Source organism: Macrotis lagotis, chromosome 4 (assembly GCF_037893015.1).
Source record: "Macrotis lagotis isolate mMagLag1 chromosome 4, bilby.v1.9.chrom.fasta, whole genome shotgun sequence".
Classification (NCBI taxonomy): domain Eukaryota; kingdom Metazoa; phylum Chordata; class Mammalia; order Peramelemorphia; family Peramelidae; genus Macrotis; species Macrotis lagotis.
This window is the reverse complement of record NC_133661.1, coordinates 177,504,567-177,519,536: the sequence shown is the minus strand read 5'-3', so window position 1 is coordinate 177,519,536 and position 14,970 is coordinate 177,504,567. Positions and strand designations below refer to the sequence as shown.

Below are 14,970 nucleotides of genomic sequence, written 5' to 3'. Positions count from 1 at the left end.
GCAAAAGATATTAAGATATTATGTTGTAAGTTTTACCTTAAGTTAAAGAAACTTTTTTGTCGTTGCTGTTCTAAGGGAATAGGATATCAGCATAGAAACCCTGTGTTGTAGGTTAGCAATAATATGTTCAATTCTAATGAAGTCAAGACTGTGGATTTCTTCCCTCACGGTGATTGCAAACTCGGAGGGATAGTGACTAGGAAACTGGAAAGCATGCCCGACCTTACAATGCTTTCTACTAGTATAGAGTACGTATAGTAGTTTCTATACTAGTATAGAATAAAGGGGTCTGAAGAATGTATGTGCAATTAAAAATTGTGTAGTTCCTGTAAGGTATCTTGTAGATGAGTAAGATATTGAGAGATTTTATTAGTTATTTGATTTACTTTTGTAATTATAGAGATAGTGTACCTACAATTATTTGTTTATCTGTTTTGAAAATATAAGTTATTTGGGTTACTGTAATATATTAAAGCCTGAAATTAAGAATTATGTACTGAATTTCCACATGTATAAGATGCAACTTTTTTTGAAAAATTTGGGATCTAAACATTGGGAATATTTCATACAGTGGTTGCAGATTATTTTACTTTCATTTCTCACTTTTTTGCTTTGTTTTGTGCTCATTGTTGTAGAGTTTACTTGCATTCTCATTTTTTTCACACTTGTCTTTGCACTCACTATTTTGCATTTGTTATCCATATGTTACGTTACATTTTGCCATGTTCTGCACAGAAATGACTCAAGAAAGATTTTTATACAGTGCTGAATTCAAGTTAAAAGTGATTCTGTTTGCAAAAGTGAATGGAAATCATGCTGCTGAATGTCATTTTAGTCCTCCTCCAACTGAGAAAACAATCCAAAACTGGCTAGGAAGAAGAAACCCTACTGAAAACACCATGTCAGAAGGCCATGGGAGGCAAGTCAGCAAAATGGCCTGATCTAGAGAGGGAACTGAAGAGATGGATTGAAGAGCAAAGGGAAGTTGAAATTCCTGTGTTGATTTAGCTTGAGGCAAGAATTGCTGATGAAAAAGAAGTTATTGATTTCAAAGGAAGACACAATTGGTACTTCAGGTTCATGAAATGGAATGGACTAATCATGCATCCATGCACCAGTCTTGCCCAGGGAGTGCTTGTGGTCATTCACAGACCAGAGAACAGGCAGGATAGCTGTCAGAGACTCTCTTAAGGCAGTGATTCATCATCAAACATAGATGAGGAAAAGCTAATAGACGAGACTTTTGACAGCACAGAGGAGCTATATGAATAAAACTTGCGTTCAATAACTTTATATAATACTTTTTCCAAATAATCATGCCCCAAAATTAACATCATCTTACATACATGGGGGCATCTTATACATGGGGAAGGTGGTTCTTTGAAGGGATAATGAGGGGAAATATAAAAAATCATGACCCCATTCTAGGATTACTGATATTATTGAATTATGTTTTGAACTTGTTATAGATCTATGGGTTTATATAATGTAAAAATGGAAATACTGTGTAAAATGCAGTAATTCATGTATTGTTCTTATTACTGTTTTGTTACATTTGGAATTAATAACATGTTGAAAATTTAAAATCATCTAAGAGGTTCTGATGATTTGAAGGAATTCTGAAAACAATGATTTGTATTTTACATATAGGTAATAATTAAACAGGTTCTCAGTAAAGAGTTTTTAAAAAAATTTTCAGTTCTATATGTAAACTGAGATTATTGTGGTGATACATCCCAAATCTGCTGTTTGCTTTGCAAACAACTTTTGCTAAGAAACAGCTTTCATTAAAGCACCTATGTAATATGAAGAACAGAATAATAATAATTTGAGATTTTTCTGTGATAATCTCTAGTTAACTGTGATGTGAGAAAATGATGGAGGATGAAAACTGGAGTAGTAGGCCCAAGAATAAATTCTGGAGTGATAGGCAATCTCCTAGTTAAAGCAAACATTTAGTAACTGTATATATAATACAGCAGGCTGAGTGGGACGGGGTTGGGAGGAAGAGTCTCTACCCAGGAGACTGTGTCACCTTTGTATTGAGAAAAACAAGGAAGGGGCAGAGCAGATATGGCTTCAGACAAATGAATGTAGGTCTGGAGATCATAAGTTAATGCCACCAGAAGGACAGATCTTCTGAGTTAAAACATGGGTTTTATATATCAAAGAATACTTCTGATGCTGGAAGAATCTGACTGATGTCTGGAAAAGGTTGGAAGACAAACCTATTTAGTGTGTTCCAATAACAAAGACGCTGGACATCAAAGATTTTGGCCAAGAGGTAGTAGACAGGGCCAGTCATAGTTAGAATTCTAGTTTTAGCAAGGCCACAGTAGAGTAGATCTGAATTTTGGGGAAGGGGTACTCATTAATTGGGACTTATCAACATTATAACTGTTATTTAGACCTTATAAATTGGACTCACTTGAAGTTCTAATTAGTTGAAGTATTATTTAGATCATGGGAATTTGAATTGATCTTCTATCTATCCTGTGTCTGATATCAGGACTAATCAGCAAAAGAAATGCTGGTGAGTCAATGCTTTTCTGGAGCCAAGAAGCCAGGGGCCTGAAGACTTCAGGTAACAGGGTCATTGGGATGAGAAACTGAAGTGGTAACTTTTCAGTGTGGTCTGAGGTTGGATCCTTTTTAACTTGATTTCCCAAATGTGACATTTGGATAATATATCAACTGTAGGTTAAATCTGGCTTAACATTTGAATAGCAACATGACCTCTGTCTGGAAACTGACATTCAAAAATCATATATGTAAAAGAATTTTCCTTTGATGTCCTGGATTTTTATAGTAAAATATTATAAGCAAATCAGATATAGAAATTTAAGGTCAAAGGGGCAGCTAGGTGGTGCAGTGGATAGAGCACCAGCCCTGGAGTCAGGAGTACCTGATTTCAAATCTGGCCTCAGACACTTAATAATTACCTAGCTGTGTGGTCTTGGGCAAGCCACTTTACCCCATTCACCTTGCAAAAACCTAAACAAAAATTTAGAAACTTCAGGTCAATTGGATTTAATAGCCTGATAGGTTAAATGTACAGTTATAGCATCTGCTGTCAGCTATATGTTTTGATTAAGAATTAAGATACCTTAATTTTTATGTTAAAGTGAATATTTAGGTAAGAATAAGAAGTCTTTAGATCTCAAAATATGAATCTGTAAAATAGCAGCCTCAGGTTTTAGTTTAAAGAAAGGAATATGAGTTCCTGATGTACATCAGGAAAAGGCTAACCTATGGCACATTTAGAATATTTTGGGGAGAAAATCCATTTTAATTAAAGATATTTGAGTCATTATTGTAATAAGAGTAAAAGGTTAAGATTAATAAAGTTACTTGCTGGATATTTTTTGTACTAAAATGACTGTCAAATGTATATGTTCTAAGCTCAAGTTAACCTGCCAATTTTCTTTTCTTTTCTTTTTTTCTTTTGCAAGGCAATGGGGTAAAGTGACTTGACCAAGGACACACAGCTAGGTAATTATTAAGTGTCTGAGAACAGATTTGAACTTAGGTCCTCCTGATTTCAGGGCCGGTGCTTTATCCATTGTGCCACCTAGCTGCCCCCAATCTGACAATTTTCAATGAATTCACTTGAGTAGTGAAACAATTATGGAATTTTATTTTGTTAAAGTGAAGTATGTATGTCAATATGACAGTAAGGCAAAACATAAAATTGCAACAAGCTCCAGAATTTTATTTTCTTGTGATGAAAACATGTGTTTTGGTCTCAGTAAAATGGTATGTTAATAAGTTACTTTACCAGAAAGTAAGGTCTGAACAAATCACCTGAGCTGGAAAGAATTTTTTGGAACAGACTCAGAAGATACAGAAAGATACAGAAGGACATTGGAATGTCTCCACGGGAAAAGGGGGTGGGGGAGAGAGAGAGAAAGAGAGAGAGAGAGAGAGAGAGAGAGAGAGAGAGAGAGAGAGAGAGAGAGAGAGAGAGAGAGATTGGACTAGTTCATGTTCTCCAGCTTGCATTTATATGTATGGTTTGTTTGATCAGGGGATGTAAAGCTCATGCTTATTGCTTTCCCAATGCCAAGAAGGAGAGTTGGGACTATCAAACTCCATTTATGATCCCAACAAACTCATAAGAGTATAAGAAGTGATAGAGATCATCACCAACTAAGAGATAATGGTTGTTATAAAAAGCGATGAGGACTGTGATTTAAGGAAGAAATCACTATTAAGGCGTAGAAACCAAATTCTTATTAAAAGAAAAAATAAGGAAGATAGGGAGTTTAGGACTCCAACCTGACCTAACACTGGATCAGGCCTGTTCCATCTGGTGTTGACCTAGGGTTCTTGTCCTTTGCAAGTGCACCTTGCTCAATGAAGTTCGTACAAATTTCTCTATACTCCCTTTTTGCTTATTAGTTTAATGACCAGGGCAGGGAAAACATATTATTAGATAGTGGTATGGGAGTTAGAGAGTGGTATGGGAGTTAGAGAGTGGTATGGGAGTTAGATTGTAACCCTGACCAATGACTAGCACAAAGGGAAGGAGCAAGCCTTTCAAACTGCATATAAGACAAGACATTGTCACAATTTTCCACCTTTGTCTGCTAAGGAAATTGGTCCTTTTCTGCAGAAAAGTTACTAATAAAAAGCTATTTTAATCACTTTAGGCTAAGTATATTTATGAACTATTTGTAACAGTGCAAAACGCAGAATTGTTTCATGACAGTCAACACATTTTGGTCTCAGGATTAGCATTACAACTTGTCATAAATAAAATATTAATCATAGTTTCAGTTACCTTTAGTGAAATCAAGGCAAGATATTGGTTTGAGGAAGTTATGTGGAGTAGAAAGGCTGAAAATATAGCTAAAGGCAAAAAAATGAAGCATAGGGAGAGGTATAATGATAGGAGTTTATCCTGTAGATTATCACCCAAATATCATTTCCTATACCCAACCATTCAATTCCTCACTTTCACCTCCTCAACCTTCCTACCTCAAAGTTTCAAGTTACCATCATCTAGTCCTTCCACTAAGCTCCCTAGAATTGACTATTCCACAGGCAACAAAATTCCTTTCATTTTATAGCTTTTTTTTTTCTTCCACTCCTTCCAACTACCAGCTCTTACTGAAATCTGGTTCCCCTTTAATGACTCATTTTTGCTAGTCACACTTACCAATAGTTAACCTTATTTTTACTGATTCTTTTTTAGATTTTTTAGATTCTTTTTAGATCACCAATCAAGGTAGAATAATTAGAATATTCCTTGATCCCCTGTAGTACTTTCAAGTTCTCCTCTTATGTCAATTTATCAGTTAACCTCTCTTTGATTTAGGTTCATGCTATTCATATCTACCACCCAATCAAAATCCTGGTAGTTACTGTCTATAGATCCCCAGGTCATTCCCCTTTCTTCCATAATGAGTTTAAAAATTTTTTCTCTCCAAATTCTGCCCTTATGCTAAGGAATTTCAATATACATCTTTACTTTCCCTCAAATATCCTAAATATAAATATTCAATTCTTCAACCTGCTTACTTTCTATGAGCTTATTTTTCCATTCTATCTTAGTCATATATTAATATCATCAGATCCTTGTCCTTGCTATCAGGCGCAAATTTATCACCCTCCATTTTCAAGAATTCCAAAATCCCTTTATCTGATCAAAACATTAACTTTTTACCTCTCCTCTGCCTTTCCTTACAAAAATCACATGTGACTTCCAATCTCTTGACTACTCAATTATCTCCCAGGTCATGCCCCTATATTACTATTCTTTCCATCTTGACCATTTGTGAACCAATTCAACTCTACGCTGCTCTCATAACCACCACATTCCCATGACTCTGAGTGTCTACAGATCATCACTTCAACTCATTCAACCTTATCCCTCATTTCTATTCCCCAAAACCTTTCCCTTCACCCTCTCTCCTCCACTCTTATCTCATTTATTAATATAAAAAGCAATACCATTTTTCCAGGCCCATCCTGGACTATCTCATTCCCCATACTTAATCTATTGTCAAGACCTGTTGATTTCACCTTTGCAAAATCTCTCAAAAACTCCTACTTTTATAACACTACCACCATTATAGTGCAAGTCTTTAGCATCTCATTCCTGCACTGCTATCTATGTCTGCTGGTGGGTCTGTCTGCTTCAAGTCTCACTCCACTTTAGTCCATCTTCATTTTACCACTAAAGTTATTTTCCTTAAATGCAAGTCTGATCATGCCATTTCCCCATTCAATAAACTCCAGTGGCTCCCTATTGCATCCAGAAGCAAACACAAAATGTTCTGTTTAGCATTCAAAGCCCTTTATATCGTAGCCCCCTCCTATCTTTCCATTTTACTTAAAACCTTAATCTCCAACATGTACTCTTCATTCTTCAAATTAGCTTCTTGGAAGTTCCACATCTCAGCTCCAGGAATTTTCTCTGACTATCCCCCATGCCTGGAAATACTGTCCTTTCTTTTCTCAGACTCCTGATCTTCCTGGTTTCCTTTAAATTCCAATAAAAATCCTACTTCTAGTACCTTCCCTCTTTGCCTTATTTCCTGTTTATCCTCTATACTCCTTCATACACACTTGTTTGCATGTTGCCTTGTCCATCTGTTTGTAAGCTCTCAGTACAGTGCCTGACTCATAATAGGTGCTTAATAAGTGATTACTAATCTATGAATGAGTTCATGGTCAGATGGGGCAAAGTCAGTCTGAATTAGAGAAGTCTAATACTTTGGGGGAATATTGAGCTTTAGCTTGTCACCATTCCTCTGTATGACTGAGGTGGGTTTGGGGTTTTAATAAAGCTGAGGAACTTGGAGGTTGGAGAATTTTAGTATTTATTTGTGCAGTTGTTTAAAAGCCAAGATAAGTTGATAAGACCATGAGTTTTGGAAGAAAGATTCAAGTCAGGTTATGAACTTCATGAAAAAATGGGAGCTGGAGCTTAGTATTCAATGAAAAGGTATCAAAAAATGAGTTTGTATGTGGTCTGCAAAACTCCCGAGGGCAGCAAGAACCTAATCCCTAGAATCTAGAAAATGTAATTGGAAAATGTTTAATAAAAATAAAAAATGCAACAAATCATAAATAATGCTAATTTGTTTTCCTAACTCAAAATGTGGACACAGGGATTTTTCTATTTGAGTCTGACACCATTTTTCCAGGACCACCAGAATGTACATTCGATGCAATTATTTTTAGCTTTTGCAAGACAATGGAGTTGACTTGCCCAATGTCACATAGGTAATTATTAAGTGTCTGAAACTGGACCTGAATTCAGATCCTCCACACTCCAGGGCTGGTGCTCTATCCACTTTGCCACCTAGCTGCCCCTCAATGCAAAATTTTGATTAAGTAGATTTAAAGGAAAAAGGATTGCTGAGAGGATGAATTAAAAGGGAGAACTGAAGAGTAACAATAGGTAATTAGATTTATTCTGACTTTTTAGGAACAGTTTTGAGAGAAGGTATATCTATTGCTGGAAAGGAAGACTTGGGAAGTACTATCAGTTAAATTTAATGAGGGTCAACAGACAAAAGTACTGTCAAAGAAAAAGATAAATACAGGATATTGGTGAGTTTTCTGCTACTATTCCAGAGGGCACAGCTGAAGAGATGGACAAGGCTGGATTGGGAAATAAGTGGATAAGGTTAAGGAAGATGGAAATGAAAGAAAAGGAGTAAAGAACTGGAGATAGTTTTTTGTTTTGTTTTGTTTTTTTACCAAAATGACCAAAGTGATGAGTACAAGGGCAGGAAGAGAAATAGGAAAAACATAGGAATAGTGAGTAGTAGTAGATGTTTCAAAGAGAGTTAGACCCATATTGGATCTGCTTTTTTCTGAGGTAGTTGGTGCAAGAGAGAGGAAAGAATGAAGAGTTGAGCAATGGTTACATCATCCTTCCTGACCATCAAAGACAGCTATCAGACACATCAGCATCTAAGTTCATTCCAAAACTTCTAAGTGCTGGTAAGAGAAATAGTGTTAACTGACTAGAGAAGACATAATTTCAGGGTTGGAAAGTTAAATCAAAAGACCAAATTTAAAAGATCACTAAGTCTGTTTACTGAAAAGAGAATTAGGAGAAAATAAGTAGGTCATTCTCAAAAAATATTTCTATCAAGCTAGGAAACAAATTTGGCCATGCCAACGTTAAACTTCTAGTCCAACAATATTTCTCTCCAAACACTTAGAACTTCTCATGAAAAGCAACTGAGAGGTTCCTGTTCTCTGATTGTCCTTTATTAAAATTCCCTGCAGAACATCAGCTTTCTATCTCAATAACATTATCTTATAATTGACTGATATAAATTACATGTAAAACTTATATTTTTTTATTGCTTTTCCTATTGGGAATATCAAAAGTCACACTAATCTTCACATATGTATTCACATCTATTAAGGACAATTCATTGTTAAGATGGCAGCATTAGACTGCAGTCCTTTGGATTTAGTAATTGCAGTCTGAGGCTATTGTCCTTGCAGCTGCTCCCCTAGGGGAAAGCTTACTGCTAATTCTAAGGAGAGACTTCCTAAGCACATGCTTTTGGGCAATCAACACATCTTTAACACTTTCATTCTCAAAAGAAATATGAGATATGCAGACTTAGAGAATGCACCCCAAATGTTCACAGTCTATTTGTGCCTGACCTGTGGTAAGCATTTCAAGCTCACATTGGTTTGATCAGCCACAGTTGGACACTGTAACTTGACTCTTAACATAGTGATATCATCTTTGGTCCTCTTTGAGTACATCTTTGAGAACAAAGGACAGCAACCAACCAGCTCTTTCATTTAAAAATATCTTAATCATAATAATTTACAAAATAGCTGTAGAAAAAGCTCACCTCTTATTATATTCATTCTTTCAATTATTAATCAATCAGCTGATATCTACCTTTAGGAATACCCATTCTACCAATGGCATAAAAGTGCTGAATGGGTTCCATGATTAATAACTTAGAAACTATGTTTCTCAAACTTTTTATATGTCACAAATGAAAACAATCCTTATGACCTCACATCTATCAAATTAGTGAAAAAATATTATCAAAAGGGAGGGAAATTTATTACTCACAGTTTTGTGTAAAGATGCACAAGTAAATTCAATTCAAGGGGAATAGCTTTTGTTTAAAAAATTGGTTACTAGTCATGAATAAGTAAGTCAGAGACAGATTTTGCTTATCTCCATTTTTTGGGCATAGGTCATAGTGTTCATATGAAAATTCTTCCCTCCCATTCTGGCAAAAAAACAGACAGATAAAAATAGATAATCTTTTTTTTTAGATTTTTGCAAGGCAAACAGGGTTAAGTGGCTTGCCCAAGGCCACACAGCTAGGTAATTATTAAGTGTCTGAGACCGGATTTGAACCCAGGTACTCCTGACTCCAGGGCTGGTGGTTTATGCATTACGCCACCTAGCCACCCTGTTAGATAATCTTTTTTTCAGATACATGGACCCAAAGACAATTATATTATTTTGATTGAACTCTGACCTCAAGAGCTCCATGTACTACATTTATTCAAAGTGGGCAAAAGTGATATGAACATCATAGTTTATGTGAGAAAGCAAAGCTATTTTTTCTAATAAAGAAGAACTAAAACCTCACCTTTGAATTGCTGTGGGTTTAAGAGGACCCAACAAGATGAAGACCCTTTAGGAAGACATTATTATATGTTTCTCAAACATTCTTTTTCATAAATGTGAGATGTCTTCTGGATTGACTCCAATTTGGTCTCAGATTGCTTCTTCTCTCTTCTGTTCTCTGTTGGTACTGTCCTGGACGAACTGATTTTCTCTTCCATTGAGAGATACAAATACTATGAATGGATTAATGTTAGTTCAGTATACAGTTCTTGGTATTAAAATTATAATGAAGTGGCTGAGCCAGAGAAGCTTTTCCCCAAGCACTCCCAGCCTACTTCTTATTTTTGTGACTTTGAAGAACCATGGAAGGATTCCCAGTACAATAACTAAGGGTGCTTCTTCATCTTGAACTTGTCCTTGTAAAGCTCAGCTTCCTATTCTTGACCTCATACAAAGAAAGCTCTTTCTTTCTGGTGTCTGCTCTCACTTCATTCTGACCCCCAGTTTCATTAATTATTAAAAAAACACAGTCAAATCCCTCCTTGATGGTGGTGAAAAACCCAAGCAAGTCAAACAATAACAATTACTGCTGTGCTTACCCTATGGGAGTTTTAGGTATCACTTTTTATTGAGTCACCCTTGAAAAATCTCAGTGTTTCCACTTCTTCTATTTTCCCATAGTGTTCAGGATAATCTCAATAAGCAGACCAATGGTATATACACTTTGGGAAAGAACAGCTACTGCATATGCTGTTATCCACCTTTAACACAAATTGCATATCACAAATTATTTCTCCTCTGGAGTGACTCCAATCAGGCTTCAATCTCCTTTGGAATGGCCACTGCTTTTAGAGTTTTTGCTCAAGTATAACAGATGCTTCTGAGTAGTTCATTTTCCATGTTGGATAATGAGAGAAAAGAATGGTAAGCAAAGGAGATAGAATAGAAGCAGCTTTATTTCCCGATTGGCTCTCCTTAATGATCTCCCAACTGAACAGATGCTAGACTGGACATTCTTTTTTCATGGTCTCTAGAGAAGAAAATAAAGAAGATCTCAGCTTTGCTTTTCTTATACACAAATACACAAAGACATGCACACATATGTGTACATGTATACATACACTTATATATGTTCATATATACAAATATATATATATATTCATGTATGTATGTAGATATATATATAATATATATATATATATATGTACACCTTTGATATATCACTTTCTATCCTAAGCTCATAGATTTTAGGGTTGAAAGATACCTTAAGAGGTTATCAAGTTCAATCTCCTAAATTTACAGAAGAGGAAACCCAGGCATAGAGATGTTAAATGATTTTCCTGGGATTATATTGCTAGTAAGAGTCTGAGACTCTTTTGAACTCCAAACCTAGTGCCTTATTTTTTCTGCCATCCTGTCTCCACACATGGGAAGAGTTGGGAAAAAAGGACAATTTTGATCTTACCTTCTATCTTTTTCCTCAGTTTACATTCTGGAAGTTTATTTTCACAGTGATTATAAAGTACCCCTGTTTTAAACTTTTCACCCTCTCTCTCAGTCCTCAGAGATAATTTACATACCTTAATGTCTTCTTTTGTCCCTGGGGCAAGAGATTCCATCTGGTGCTCTAAGATCTCTTCTAATCTTCAAAAACCTCATTACCTCATCCCAAAGAATTCTCAGCTATTCCCTTTGAATCATTCTTTATAAAAATTTTAATTAAGATTATACCTGGTATTGATTCAAAATCTTACATTTATTTTCGTAAAGAAATGCAAAAACTCATAATACATTGAATTTGGAAGGTCACTGACCAGCATCAAATTTCTACTACAGTCTTTTTTTTTTTCAGGAAAAAATTAGTGTTGCCAGATCATTAGTAATGATTGTAAAAGTAGAGTCATAACTAGCTCTAGACAAGAAAATCACCAGCATGTACACAGTCAAGCAAATATGAGTTAATTACAAAAGAAATAGAGTTACAACCAGAATATTTTCAGCATATAACCACTGTGTGATGAGAATAATGAAGGAATCTTATTACTAGCCTCCCTTCAATATCTCCCTCTTCATACATGATGGGGAGAGGGTAGTAAGGGAGATAAGACAGCTTGGTCATGGTTTCACCCAGGATCAATAGGAAGAGTAAGGTGTGGATGACTGGATGATACCTTAAAAAGTCAGGCAATTTGGGTGAAGGAAAAGATACTTGTGAATGGAGGCTATCCTATCACCTTCTCTCCTATCCTAGGCAGCCCAGGGATACCTTAATACTTAGTAAGCAGCAATGATTTTTTAAGAAACTATCATTCCTTTTCTCTCTATCCTTTCAAAGCCATTCACAATTTCTACTGCCATTTCTCAACCTCTTGCAATCTGGTTTTTAATCCAACCAGTTCTTTAAGATTGTTCTTTCCAAGGTTACCTAGAATATTAAAATTGCAAACTCTGATAGCCTTTTTTTGTGTGATCATTTCATACTCTCTGAATCTTTTTTTTAGGTTTTTGCAAGGCAAACAGGGTTAAGTGGCTTGCCCAAGGCCACACAGATAATTATTAAGTGTCTGAGACCAGATTTGAACCCAGGTACAACTGACTCCAGGAGCGGTGCTTTATCCACTATGCCACCTAGCCACCCCTGAATCTTTTAATTATAAACCAAACCCTCCTTTAAAATGATCTTTCCTTCCTCAACTTTCTTAACAGTTATCTTTTCTTTCTTCTCCTACCTGTTTGACCACTGCTTTTTAGTCTATAAGGCTGGATCACTATCTAAAATTTTGTTAACCATAGATTTTCTTTTACTTCCCTAAACCTCAGTCCTCTGCCTTGTTCATTTATTCAGTTGCTGTGCAATCAAATTTCTCTTTGAAAATGATAACAAGATCTATAATCTAGCCCTCATACCTCTTCTAAGCCCGAGTCCTTTAAAAAGAAAAATCTATTGGACAACTAACTGGATAGTCCAAAGATCTTTGAATCTAACCACATGCAAAATGGAATTCCTCTTTTCTATTCATTCATTGCTTCACCACATTAAATGACCTACTTATCTTTCCAGACAAGCTCACAACCTTGGTAACATCCTCTCTCTGACTAAAAGGGTAGCAAGTGGACATCAGAAAGTTCCTACCAGATCTCCCACCATTTAAGCAAAGAGCTCAGGGCAATCACCTCATAATTTCTCACTCAGCTGCTCTCATGGACTTCATAATCTTCAAAAGTTCATCATTCTATGAAAGGATATCCGATATGAAACTCACACCATATCAGCATCCCTTACCTTTGGGGACTCTGTCTTTGACTGGAAAGGGCTGGCATTCATATCTGGGAATGTTTCCCAGATCATAGATTTAGGAAGAGCTCCCAGGGTACCTACCTCATCATTTTTCTACCTGGACTTAGCATCTCCAGAAACTTATCCTGCAAGTTGAAATCTACCCTTTAAACTCACCTAGCTGCAGGACTTCATCATGTTCCTTTCCTTTCCAATCAGAGGAAAGAAGGACCCTACCCCCACCAATTTTTCAGCTTCAATATATGTGCAATCTTACTCCATGAAATTGTCAAGAACTGTTTCTTGTTTTTGTTTCTATTCTCCCCAGTGCTTACTTAACACAAACTCTGGTATATGGCAAGTGTTAAACAAATTCTGACTAACCCTGACCCTTGATTGTTCTCTTATACCTTTCATATTCACTCAGCTTTTAAATCCTGTAGAAGAAATATTCACATTACCTCTCTCCTCTCCACTGTGTTGTCCAAAAGGTCACTATTCTAGTTCAAGCCCTTAATGCCTCTTGCCTGCATTATTTTATATGGTCCAATTGGATTCCTGGCTTCAAGTTTCATTTCAATTAATTCTCCAACATGCTGGCACACAAACTTTCTAAAGCACAAGTCTGGGTATGTCAAAAAGAACCATTGTTGAATCCCTATACCACTAGGATTTTTTAAAAAAGACAAATGAAATTTCATTTTGACATTTAAAGTCCATTGTACCTCAAGCCTAGTTTAATTTTTAAAGATTATTTTACATTATTCTTCTTCATGAACACAATGTTCCATTCAAACTATCTTATCTGCTAGTCCATTAATTGGTCATTCTTCTTTGTGTTATTGAACAGGTTATTTGTTTTCCATGACTAGCATAAATACCTAGCTCTCTCTCCTACAATTCCAGGCTTCAGTTCAGGTGCCATCTTATGTACGAAGACTACCTTGATTGCCCTACCAGTAGCCTAACTCTTAAAGCCATCTTCCCATCCTTAAATAATCTTATATGTCTGTTTACATATGTACACTGAAAACAGGTTGAAAATTTCTTGAGAATCAAGACCTATTGTGCTTTATATATATCACTGCACCTAGAGCATAACTGACCATATCAGGCACTTAAACTATGAATTATTTACTAGTCTCTGTCCGTCTCTATTCCCCAGATCAGCTTTATTTTTTTCAGACTACAGATATAAATATGAGTAGCTCCAGCACTGCTGGGACCCCAGGAAATGAGTTCCCTTCAGCCTCTCACATGAAGCCTCTAGGCTCTGAGTTGCAAGGCTATTCCTCCAGGGACACTCACGTTTCTGTCATGAAAATGAACTCAAGAGTCAAGGAGCCTCAAAGACCTATGGGGCACTCCCAACCTGCTGTCCCTATCCCAGACTCTGCCCCAGGAGCTAAAATCAGCTTTCCCCTGATCCTCTAGGAATCCCTCCATGAAGTAGATCTCAAGAAAATTTCCAGCAGCCTCTGGATCAGGAAAATATATAGAAATCACTAGGACATTCAGATCAGGAAGATTCCATAAAAATCATAAGTTGTTTCATTGATTTTTATCTTAAATGCATTACATAAGGCCTTGAACATGGTTTATACTTTTAGATTGGTCATCAAATTAAATTCTGCAGGACCTGTTTTGAACACCACTGATATCATCTTTCAAATCCTTTGAGAAGTCACTGATGTATTGTTAGGAAATAAATGTTTGGATTTGAAAGAGGAGTAGGACTTCTTTTCAAGACTATTCCTTGCCTTTAATTTTTTAAGTTTTGGGAGGTTGGTCTTTTTTCTCCCCTCGAACTGATTAGACCACATTTTTCACTAACAGGAATATTTTGTTTTAGCCTAACTTAAATGTAGGGTGAATGTATGCACTGTCTAACCTAGAGTCAGATTGTGCTTGCTCTAATTGTAGATTTATTTTTGTCATTTGTGCCCTCAATGCAAGGAAGGTTTAGGGAGATTTCTGTTCACAGTCAAAAAAAAGTTCTCACATTTTCTTTCCTAGGAAATCTGCAGTTTTATTTTGTGGTGGAATATCACTGGAATCAAATCCTTGTACTCTTTATTTACTAACAATGCATTAGAGAGTTCAAATTATGGGAGAA

The 14,970-nt window shown here is 36.1% G+C and overlaps 1 long non-coding RNA gene across 1 annotated transcript in view; it reads right to left on the bottom strand.

Annotated features, from left to right (window-relative positions):
- The window catches only part of LOC141520094 (uncharacterized), a 147,913-nt gene that overhangs the window by 67,475 nt on the left and 65,468 nt on the right, over nucleotides 1-14,970 (bottom strand). Inside the window, exon 5 of the long non-coding RNA XR_012477543.1 lies at nucleotides 9,600-10,607. This is a non-coding gene — a long non-coding RNA (uncharacterized LOC141520094). The remainder of the gene's footprint in view (nucleotides 1-9,599; nucleotides 10,608-14,970) is intronic.